Here is a 12,613-nt window from a genome sequence, read left to right as displayed (position 1 = left end):
GGTTTTTCATTCTAAATATGAAAACAACAGCACCTGCAAGCATGTCTTTAAAAGCAAGCTACTTTCAGGGCTTATTTTAGTACTCTAAAGCTAACTCAACATCCAAAGACCCTTTCCAGTTCAATTTGTGAAGGACAGATTAGCTCCCTGCAACACAGACACAATTCTTCCATCAGAAAACAAACCTGTGGTGTAATGGGACCAAATGGGCAAAGAAATCATGGAATGTATTTTATTTTAGGTGAGAGTCTAAAAGATAAGCAAATATGTCTACTAGCCACAGGGCAACAAATCATCTGTTCAATTCAGTACAGCAAAAGAGTTTTTCAGACACCTACTACTGTCTTATATATTTCTATAAGAATTCCAGGAACCAGAAAGTAGTCAATTTCCAATATATTTTTTTCTTTTCACCCTCTCCCCCTTCACTTTTTCTTCTACATGATTTCTCTTCTTAAAAGAAAAAAGTGATAGCAGCTGACAAACAGGCATTCCCTATCTTTTTTTAGAAGACTGAATTAATGTTTTGATAAAGGAGTGAACAATAAAGATCCTTCCTACACACATGCACTAGCATATCTGAGCTTTTTATATCTAATAGATTGTTCCTAGTATTTTAGCACATGAGGAGCAAGGCGTAGCTCCCCCATTATGCAACCGTTTCAGGTAGTGATAAGAAGAGCAAGATATATGCGTAGAAGTGTATTTTGAATTATAGGCTAACAAATCGATTTTAAGAATGTATAAGAAATGTAGATTTTCAAAAGCAAACGCAGTACTTAATAAAGTGTCAATTTACTGCCTTGTGATGTCCTCTCTTTATTCACATAAAAGCACAGCTTTCAAATATCAGATGAAATTAAGCTTACCATAAAGATAACAGTTCAACACTTGAGTCTAGCTATCCCAGATTACTTGGCTGAGATTTCCAGGAGATGTGTCAAATAGCAATAGCTGTAATGTATCTTTTCATATGTCAACAGACATATATCACCAAGCTCATTTCATACAGATCAACAGTTAGCCAAAGCAATTCACTGCTCTCTGAGGTCTGGTTTGAAACAGTCATCTAGAAAAGAAGGATACTATATCCCATTGTGATACTGCTGAATTCATAGACATGCAGTCAAGAAATTTTGCACATAATTCTTAAATCTAGCCAAGAACAATTACTCATTGAGATGACAGAAAAAAGTCATCCAACCTTGGGAATAAGCCTCAAGACTCACAGCACCTTTTCATTAATTACTCCTTCTCTGTTTTGATGGTCCTGACACCATTTCATATTATCTGGCCTGACTAGCAGGGCTTATAAGGTGATCATGAAGTCATTAAATGTGTTACATACAGTAGGTTAGTTTATCCAATGGAACATTATTATTCTTAAATATTCATATATAATCACAATTCTATTTAGATAAACATCTTTCATCAGTCCTTTGGTAAGGGGGCTCTCTAATTAGGTTAATTCTCCATACCTATTAAACTATGGATACCAACAGAAGCCTCCCTGCTCACAGGTGAATAGGTGAGCATAAATAAGAACATCCTGCTCATTTATCCTCACGTGATCCTCTCAGGAGATCAGAGTTTCCTATTCCTCAGTTTGTAGCTACAAACTAAGCACTAATATCTCAAACATGGACATATTTGTATAAAATGAATTTGCGATGGCTTACATGTTTTGTCTTAGAACACATGGTTAATCCGTCTTTGGACACTGGGTTTCAGAGCAGGATGATTTATGTATGTATGTATGTGTGTATGCATGTATTTATTTTGCAGCTCAATAAAACATTCAAAGGGTAGGTCTAGATTTATCACAGGTGGGCAGTTCATAGAGATTGATTTAATCCTAAGGCTTTCAGTTCTCAGATTTACATTGTGCCAGCCACAAGTGTATAAGAACTGCAATTTATGTAAGCCCCAAGAGAACTAATTATGTGTTAAGAAGAATGTACATTTTACTGTGTAGCATACAACACAGAAAAATTACTGTGCATCAGGCTCTTGAGAGACAGAAGAACTTTACGCAGGTAATAGGTATAGTTGTGTTTGGTTTTACTCTAAAGCAAAATCCCTTGAAGGCTCATCAAAACTAATGCCTCTTTTTTTCTTATTTAAATATATCTTCTTCATAGTATAGATTTTTGCCCCTGAAAATGCTCTGAATCCAAATACCATGTAAAGGTCTTTAAAAAAATCTCAAGTTTCAACAGAAAATTATTTTTTTTCCTTGTACTAGCAATGTTAGGTAACAGCGTTTTACTGCAAAGCCAGTATCTAATGACACTAAGAGAGACTAACTGGCTATCTGGTATATCTTCATGTTCAAAATTAGTACAGAATGTCATATTATGGTAACAAATTAGAGGAAAATTTAAATTAACATTTTCCATACTTATGTGATCATTACTGTTATAAATAAATATAATTTAAATGTGTGACAATTATGGTTTGAGGAACCAGTATCTCATGTCACTGAGTTTGTTAGGCAGTCCATCCCATTGTCTTTTGCTTGTACTTGTAACAATATGCTATGTAAAGGTATAATTTTTACTCACATGGAAGATCTCAATTACAGAACTTAGAAAGACTTAATTGCTTTCACCAAAAGTATGTGAATAATTCATAGATGCATTATAGAAGCACAAGTTATATGAAAATAATAATAATAATAATGACATGGTCCATGGTACCATGCCAGTGGAGCTATGTTAAAAAAGGAAAAAAATAAAAGACATCAATTTAAAAAGAACCTGTTTGTCAGAAAATGTTTTCATGGAAACTTTTCAGAACAAGAGTATTTATTTCCTTATCTTACCTACTTTTCCACAAGAACACTTGACTGCAGCATGGTCAGGTAGTTCATCTTAGACGCTAAAAAAAATCCTTGAATCATAGGTTGTGGTGCTGTGAGGGTAGACAAAAAGCTGGATCAGACATAGGATAGGAAAGTGGTCCATGTTTTTGGAAATGCATATTGGGAAAGAACAAGAAAGGAGAGAAATGAATCTGGTTCTTGTGTCTGCATAAATGCTAAAAGGTTTTCGTGTCATTCAGACACGATCTTGAAATTCATAACAGTGTATCTCTAAGGCTGCAGTGTCTTTCTCCTTCTAACGTATAAAAGGCTATGGCAACCACAAGTCCATCATCAGAGCCTAAACTCTTCTAAGAAATACCATTTTCAGAGTGCCTAGACAGACAGTCTTTTTTCTAAATCTTTTCTATAAAAGCGAGGGATGGTGGAAGGTGATGTGTTCCTCCCCAGGCACTGCTAAATCTGCAAAGGTATATGATGTAGCCATTAGTATGTTTTCTTTATCTGTATATTTTTAGTGGACATTTTACATGTTTATTTGTTAACTGATTTAGCCCAAACATTCTTAGAAGGGAGTTTTAAGTGTACAGAGGGACACTGTCAAATACTAACATGCAGTTTATATAGACCAGCTTACTTGTGGCTGCCATTGAAATGAAATTAGTCATTCTGGTGCTTGTCCAAAAACCATGAACTCAAGTCATGAAAGTTCACTTTGAAAGGCATTCTTATTGAGAGTTTTACATTGACTGTAGCTGACACAACAGGAACAACAGGAGCTGACAGTGTAGTTGGTGATGCCTATCAGTGAAGTTGGTGACTTCATGTATGAGGTCTTCAACAAAGAAGTAATTCTACCACTTAAAAACTTCCATTTAGCAACCTGGGTAAATAAGTACTTCCCTTCGTATGCCTTTACCTGTCTATCCTTCTCCTTAACATACAGAGTCCATGTGCAAAACATAAAACTGTCCTGGGAGTATAAGAAAGTAGGTCACGCATTCAAGTAATATGACAGTAATCTCCCTGGCCATTTTCTTGGGCAGTAGTTCTTTAGCTCATTTCAGTATTTGTCAGGATAGGTGTACAAAGAACAAATGTACCTGTGGATCATAACAGTCCTGCTCTCCCTTCTGGTATACTCCTCTTACAATTAGTTATCAGCCCATGACTTTATGAGGTCCCAGTGTTTGGAAAAGGATGTAATTGCAGAGGTCCCAGACCTCTGAAGGAAGTTTTCTGCTCAAACTATAGAAATAATGCAATCACCATTTTTATACTCCATCTGGAAGGCATGTCTCTATCTCTAAAACCAGTCCTAATAGGCTATTGCCTCTTATCATATGGTATCTTCAGACATTCAAGTTTAAAACTCAACTACAGCTGTAGCTAAGGCAATCACAGCCTTAGGGGCACTTAGTCTAGCATTCATCTGAAGTTCAATTTATCCTGCATTAAAGAAGTAAGATGAAAGATCCCTTAACTCAGTCCCAGGTTTCAATACTGTTTGCCTTTGCATGGTGGTGGGAGTAACCCATATCCTCTTTTCTACTGCAACAAGGTCAGTCATGCAGACATTCAAGAGTTTTCATTGCTGACAAATTCTCAAATGTCTGCTTGAGTTTACTGTCATTTTTATGAGAGCAGGGCTAACAACATTTTATTCCTTCCTCCTTTTCAAAGTATATGCAATTATTAAACAAGCACCCTCACCAGACTTTATAAATATGTCTAATGAAACTGATCTTTGGCATACATGGTCCCTAGTTCATCAGCAGATACCATCATAATTCCCTCCCCTGTGATTCTGCCCCTTATTCCACTTATAAAATACATATTTGAATCAGGCTCTTGCTGTGTCAGTGCAATAAGCAAACGCCTTCAGAGAAAACCTAAAATGTCTTCTGAATCTTTTGAGGATTAGAAAGACTAGTAAAATGACATTTTATTTGTGCTTAACCCTCATAAGTGATTTTGACCTTTCATGGTGGATTTGCTTAAGTGAGCTTGAGTCATATCTCAAGATAGACATCATTCAGCAGTTTCACAGCACAAGGGTTGATGCAAACATTTTCTTCACCTTCAGTGCACACAGATTTTCATCTACAGTATTTCACTCTTGAGTCCCAGCTTAAAACCAAAACAAATGTTTAAAGCAAAAATACATAGCATAGATCTATGAGTTTACCCAGGGTTCTTAATACCAAAATGCCTATTTTGATGCAAAAGCAATCAGCTAAAAAGCATTTACAGCTGAGTCACTGCTGAATATGTAGGCTATTCTCATGGTTTGGTCAGTATGATACTGTTCAATACACATATACTGGTATATTATAGGTACCATGCCAAAACAGAAAAGTTTAGTTTATCAAATATAAAGCTGACATCACGATTCATGTCAAATTCTATTAGATGAGTTTTCCTTCTGCTTTCTGTTTATGAGTTAATTAACTGCTATATATAGTTTTCTCTATATATCTTTGGGTAGCAATGTGACATACAGTTTCTAAGAATAATTGCTTGTGAGCCATTTGTTGAATACTTGAAATTCAAAACAGGAATGATATTGAATTGAAGTTATGTTGACAATGCTGTTTTTCCTGATTGGAAATGTGAATTATGTTAGTGAACTCACTTTACTTGACTACTTTTTTTTAGTAGTTTAGTATTATCTATTTCTACAAATAATCCTGCCAGAACCTGCTTTTCAGAAAAGATAGGCAGGGAAGGAGGGGTGATGTTGTTGCCCTCTGTGTTAGGGGATGGATCAATTGTGAAGAGATGCCTCTGAGAAACAGCCACAGACAGGTTGAGTGCTTGTGGGTAGAAGTTAAGTACCAGAGCAATAAAGGACACCTTGTGGTTGGGGTCTACTACAGGCCACCTGATCAAGGGGAGCCTCTGGATGAGGCATTTTTGTTTCAACTACATGCTCTCATGCTCGCACTCTCTCATCCTGATGGGGGACTTTAATCACCTGGATGTCTGCTGGAAAAGCTACACAGCAGGCTGTACACAATCCAGGAGACTCATGGAATGCGTTGAGGATAACTTCCTCGTCCAGGCATTAAGATAAAACAATCAGAGGAGAAGCTTCCTGGTGCTTACCAATGGTGCTTACCAATGCAGATGAACTCATCAAAAAAGTTAAGATTGGAGGCAGTCTGGGCTGCAGTGACCATGCCCTGGTTGAGTTTGTGATCTCGAGGAATATGGGACTGGCAAAGAGCAAAGTCAGGACCCTGAACTTCCAAAGAGTGCACTTCTAGCTATTTAAAGACCTAGTGGATGAGATCCCCTGGAACACTGTCCTTAGGGACAAAGGGGCTAAACAGAGCTGGCAACTCTTTAAGGATGTTTTCCTTAGAGTACAAGAACTCTCCATCTCCCTGTGTAAGAAAGTGGGCAGGGAGGGCAGAAAGCTGAGATGGCTGAGCAAGGACCTGTTGGTCAGACTGAGGCACAAGAAAGAAATGTACAGGCAGTGGAAGCAGGGACACATGGCCTGGGACGTGTACAGGGATGCTGTCCAGATGTGCAGGGATGGGGCCAGGAAAGCCAAGGCACGGATGAAACTAAGCTTGGCAAGGGATGCAAAGAATAACAAGAAGAGATTCTATAGTTGCATTGCTCAGAAAAGAAAGGCCAAGGAGAGTGTGCCCCTTCCGATAAATGATAAGGGAGAACTGGTAACGACAGACATGGAGAAGGCTGAGGCACCCAACAACTTCTTTGCCTCAGTCTTCGCTGCCAGTCAGGCTTCCCACATCTCTCAATTGCCTGAAACTCTAGGCAAGGTCTGGGAGAGCAAAGTCCCTCCCACTGTAAGTGAAGAGCAGATTCAAGACCACCTGATGAAACTCAACAACTACATGTCTATGGGGCCTGACGCTGTGCATCCCAGGATCCTGAAGGAATTGGCTGATGGAGTTGTCAAGCCTCTCTCCATTATATTTGAAATGTCCTGGCAGTCAGATGAAGTCCCTGGTGACTGGAAAAAGGTACACCCCTCCCACCCTCCTTTTTTTAAAAAAAAAGGGTAGAAAAGAGGAACTGGGGAACTACAAACACTGTGGTGAGCCTCACCTCTGTGCCTGGGAATATCATGGAACAGATTCTGAAAGCAATGTCAAGGTACATGCAAGACTAGAAGGTGATCCGGGATAGCCAGCACAGCTTCACCAAAGATGTATCATGCCTGACCAGTCTGGTGACTTATGATGGAGTGACTGCATCTGTTGACAAGGGAAAACCAACTGATGTCATCTACCTGGACTTCTGTAAGGCCTTTGACACGGTCCCAAATGACATCCTGGTCTCCAAACTGGAGATATGGATTAGATGGGTTGACCATTCAGTGCATAAAGAATTGGCTTGAAGGTTGCACTCAGACAGTGGTGGTTAATGGTTCTATGTCCAGGTGGAGGCTGGTGATGAGTCTTGTACCTCAGGGGTCTGTCGTGGGACCGGTGCAGTTTAATATCTTTAGTAACGACATAGACAGTGGGATCAAGTGCACCCTCAGAAAGTTTTCAGATGACACCAAGCTGAGTGATGTAGTCAATGCAACAGAAGGAAGAGAGGCCATCCAAAGGGGCCTGGACAAGCTTGAGAAAAGTGGGCCCATGTGGACCTAATGAGGTTCACCAAGTGTGAAGATGAAGAAGAGAGAAATTGTGGATGTCCCATCCCTGGAGGTGTTCACGATCAGGTTGGATGAAGCCCTCAGCAACCTGACCTAGTGGGTGAAGTCCCAGCCCATGGCAAGGGGTTTGGAACTAGATGATCCCTAAGGTCCTTTCCAACCCGAGCCATTCTGTGAAAATGTCATTCTTACAGATAATGCAGACATATTACAAAGAGAAATTACAGACACAGCTAAAGCCAGGCTGCTTCTATAAGAAGGTCTTTGTTATTGTTTCAAAATTTAGTTTTAATATTCCAGTTGTAGGCAAACTCAACACCTTTTCCCTGCTTCTCCAAATTTCAGTTAGTATCTTCTAACATCAACAAAATTTGCTCAGCAAATAGACTTCTGAAAGAAGACGGATATTAATTCCCTTTGCATTCTTTCTGGGATCAAAAGATGGACTTCAGCCACTCTGTTCAAGTCCCAGATTTCTAAATTTGGAAAGGGATCACAATTTTTACTGTAACATGTAGATGATGACATCATACTGTAATCATTAGAAATTGAACTGAACCGTCAAATTCATTTTGATTTGTAATCCCAAGCACTTCACATCCAGTTCTCCATAAGGGCAATTTAAATACATTGTTAGTCAAGATCTGCAGCTCTTCATGTGTTGTTAAAAGATTTCAATTGAAAATTATACATATTAGAGATGATATATGCCATTTTTTACTAGTAAGAATTAATTTGAATAACCATTTGAGGTGCATTACAGCCATTTCCTAAGGTTTTGCAGTTCTCTGCTTTACACAGTATAAGATAAACATTCAGCTTCTTTTTTATTGTTTGCTCCTATTGATTTTTTTTTTTCTATAAACACTCAGGCTCTTGGTTAAAATTTTACATGAGTATACCTAATTACACTGTATGTAATCAGCATGTAATTATTCTGTGTATAAATGCAAATATGGTTTTCTGACAATTAACTTTGTTCACTAGTGAAGGTAAAGAAGCTATTTATTTACAGTAGTAGCATGGCACACATTATGCCAGGAAATCTGAATCACGCTCAAGTTCAAATGTTAATAATGGATTAGAAATATTCATTAAATGTGCAGGAATTGAGCATAATTCAAGGTGGTGCCATATATTCCTTCAAAAGGAAATGCAGGAAATATTGTTTAATTATTGTATAATGCTCTTAGACATAAATTAAATCTTCAAAGCTAAGCTCACCTAAGATAGTAGAACTAGAATTGTTAATAAGGTGATTACTATTGAGGGTTTGTAATTTTGAGTGCTGGACATTAATTTAGAACTTGTGAAGGGCACTGAAATTCATTACTACATATACTTTTTTTGTTGTCATTGTTTTGTTGTTGTTGTTGTTTTGTTGTTTGTCACTATACCATGTTTAAGAGCATTTTTATCTTATTCCCAAATCTTTATCAGTACTAGATTTATGATATGGAAATTCCAGGATTCTCAAATACCTTGTCAGAAAAAACACACACATACACACACAAAAGCACACATAAAAACACACACACACACAAAACAAACAAACAAACAAACAAAAAACACAATGGGTTTAGCCATAAACCACATGTAAATTGGTAGGATATTTCATAGAATCATAGAATCATAAAATATCCTGATTTGGAAGGGACCCATAAGGATCATCAAGTCCAACTCCTAGCACCGCACAGGTCTACCCAAAAGTTTAGACCATGTGTCTAAGTGCACAGTCCAATCTCTTCTTAAATTCAGACAGGCTTGGTGCAGTGACTACTTCACTGGGGAGCCTGTTCCAGTGTGCAACCACCCTCTCGGTGAAGAACCTCTTCCTGATGTCTAACCTAAACTTCCCCTGCCTCAGCTTAACACCATTCCCGCGGGTCCTATCACTGGTGATAACGGAGAATAGGTCACCTGCCTCTCCACTCCCCCTTGCAAGGAAGTTGTAGACTGTGATGAGGTCCCCCCTCAGCCTCCTCTTCTCCAGGCTGAACAGGCCAAGTGACCTCAGCCGCTCCTCATATGTTTTCCGCTCTAGGCCCTTCACCATCTTTGTCACCCTCCTCTGGACACTCTCCAACCTTTTAATGTCCTTTTTGTACTGTGGTGCCCAGAACTGCACACAGTACTCGAGGTAAGACCGCACCGGCGCAGAGTAGAGTGGGACAATCACTTCCCTCGACCAACTAGCAGTGCCGTGCTTGATGCACCCCTGGATACAGTTGGCCCTCCTGGCTGCCAGGGCACACTGCTGGCTCATATTCAACTTGCTGTCAACCACAACCCCCAGATCCCTCTCTGCGGGGCTGCTCTCCAGCGTCTCGTCGTCCAGTCTCTATGTATAGCCAGGGTTTCCCTGTCCCAGGTGCAGGACCCGGCACTTGCTTTTGTTAAACTTCATGTGGTTGGTGATCACCCAGCTCTCCAGTCTGTCCAGACCTCTCTGCAAGGCCTTTCCACCCTCATCCGAGTCCACAACTCCTCCAAGTTTGGTGTCGTCGGCAAATTTGCTCAAAACACCTTCTAGTCCTACATCCAAATCATTTATAAAATATATTTATGTTAATGTTTTTCCCATTTCCTTGGATTTCAGCTGGGCAGACAAAGAGCTTTTAAGGATTTTTTTTTCCATTTTTTTCCACACCTTTTTACCAGTCTAATTTACCTAAGTCTATCTGCCCCATTTCCATTCCCAAACTCAAAATTCTGCTGGAATCACGAGTTAATAACACTGACAGACTCATTTCTCTCCATTCTTACTGGCAAGGGGAAAACAACCAACAACAACAAGAAATACAAATAACAACAACAACATAAAAACAGTGCAAATAAGAATCTTTCTGATAGTGTTTCATATATCTGAAAACTGAGGTCATTTCTCAGTTGTCTGGAATGGATTTTTAAGATGAAGCAGAGAAGTGTAAATGCACTGAGTAACTTAATTGTGTGGGATCTTGTATGTTAATTTTCTGCCTTCGTAGACCAGGAGTTTGACTGATAAGTTAGCTCCAGTGACACTAACTACTGCAAAAAGAAGAAAAGCACATCTAATGCCTGCTTTCCCCTCTCATCTTCAGGATGAGAGGAAGAGGAGAGCATGTATTAGAATTTAGTTCAAAAGTAGTAGTTACATCTCTCATGTCCCTGAGTTCAACAAAGGCTCCCAGAACTCTTAGTTCAATAGAAATTTGCACAAATAAAGTAGTTCACTCACGTTTCAAACCGGACAATACAGTCTTTAATGTATAACTCCCTAAGGAGATTCCCCATTTCCAGCCTCAGCCTCCATGACACCATGAAAAGTTTGGGTGCCTTAAGAAAGACTGTATTTCTTTTATATGTTTCTTCACAACTATGCCTGTGGGTTATTCACAAAGGTTTGAGCTGAGAAGCAGGGAGAAACAGATGCATGGTGTGGCCTGTGACATTTAAACTGCATCCATATTTGGAAGTTAGCAGAGAACAGGGTCAGTTTGGCCATAGTCACTAAGCTTTAGAAACCCAGAGCTTAACACTTCAGACTCAAGCATTTCCAAGACAGTTAGCCTTGTTTCCAGAGAACAATCAAACGCTTTTAATTTACCCGTAAAGAAATAGCTCCTCTCAGGCTGTGACACTTGTGGTCAGATGAAACTCTGAAAAGAGTGTGCATCTTCCCAGAGCGCAATGTGGCACAGTTAGTTTGGGAAAGATTATTAGGAATATGGAAAACACAAAATGACCCGTGACACCTAAGAAGTATGAACATGGTTCCCAGGAAGGGCTGAGGAAAAAAAAAAAAATCAGCAAAGTCTCAGAAATGGCAGAATGGGGTTTCTTGGGGTGCTGTCTTTAAGGCAAAGGTGGAAGCAGATCAGCCTCAGAACTCTCTTCACTTTGGAGTTTCTACCTCCCAGAAACTAATAGTAATTATTTCCATAGAAATAATTTGTTTGTGTCTTTTTAATCTCTCAGAATGTAAGGCAATCTAACTAGTAATATTAATTACAACATTAGGTGACTCTCTCTCTCATTCTCATAACTGTCATTTCGGAGATGGAACTTAAATTAAGAACTTTATTACCTTAATATTTCTCATTTAGCATGACTGCTATACAAACTCACAAGCTAAGAAAGGCAGAAACAAATCACACTAAAGAATTTTTCAAAGATATTTTCCCAAGGCTTTTTTTTTCTTTTCTTCTTTTTTTTTTCTTTCTTTTTTCTTTCTTTTTTCTTTCTTTTTTCTGTTTTCTTTTTTTATTTTTTCTTTCTTTCCTTTTTTTTTTTTTTTTCCTAAAAGGTCTAAGAAAATTAGTTGAAATCATTGAATGTCTATATGAGACTTTTCTAGATTCAGTATTTAACAGGAAAGCAAAATCCTTCTTTCTTTGCAGTATTTTTATTTCCTTTTGGAACATTGTTCAGAAATGTATCAAGTCATACCACTTGTGCAACTATTTTGGAGAGCAAATGTCTAATAATTTTTTTCTCATGGTAAACTGCCATTTTAGGACCAGACTTTTCAATTGTAATATGTATTTTTAAGGTACTTGGAAATCATCTTCTTTGCCTATCATGTTAAACAACATTACAAGAAATATTAGAAGGGCAATCCCCAAATCTGCTTTCTGAGCTAGCTGTTGACCAAAAGGAAATACTTAGGGCCAGGACAATGGCAGGGTCTGAGATCCCACCTCTTTCTACAAATGACTTTCAGAATTTAAAGCCCAGAAGTCTCTTCCAAAGTTAGGTACCTATATGCCACGCAGTGAAGGAGCATAAGAGTAACCTGGTGGCTTACTCTGAGGGCCTGTTTAGAAAATGGCACTCTTGTTTTCTGGAGGTTGAAGTTGCTTTATTACATTTAAAAATAAATACATGTAAAATACCTTAATTTTCTCGGTAGTTGAGAACAAAGCCCAGACTTCTTTCTGTAGGAGACATTTTTAAGGGTTTGATTTCTCATGATTATTGTTATTATTATTATTATTTTTTACTTTTCCTATCTAGCAAAAATGAATCTTTTAAGATGTCTTTGCATTTTGCACAATAACACTATTTCACCACTTTTACTTAGTTCTGCTTCCAGCACCTTCTATTAAAACCTGTATTTTGGTACTGCAGAGACCTTCCAAGTGGCTGGAAGATGCAGTTCG

Source organism: Anser brachyrhynchus (genome assembly GCF_964034855.1).
Source record: "Anser brachyrhynchus genome assembly, chromosome: 1".
NCBI classification, from domain to species: domain Eukaryota; kingdom Metazoa; phylum Chordata; class Aves; order Anseriformes; family Anatidae; genus Anser; species Anser brachyrhynchus.
This window is presented reverse-complemented; position numbering follows the sequence as displayed.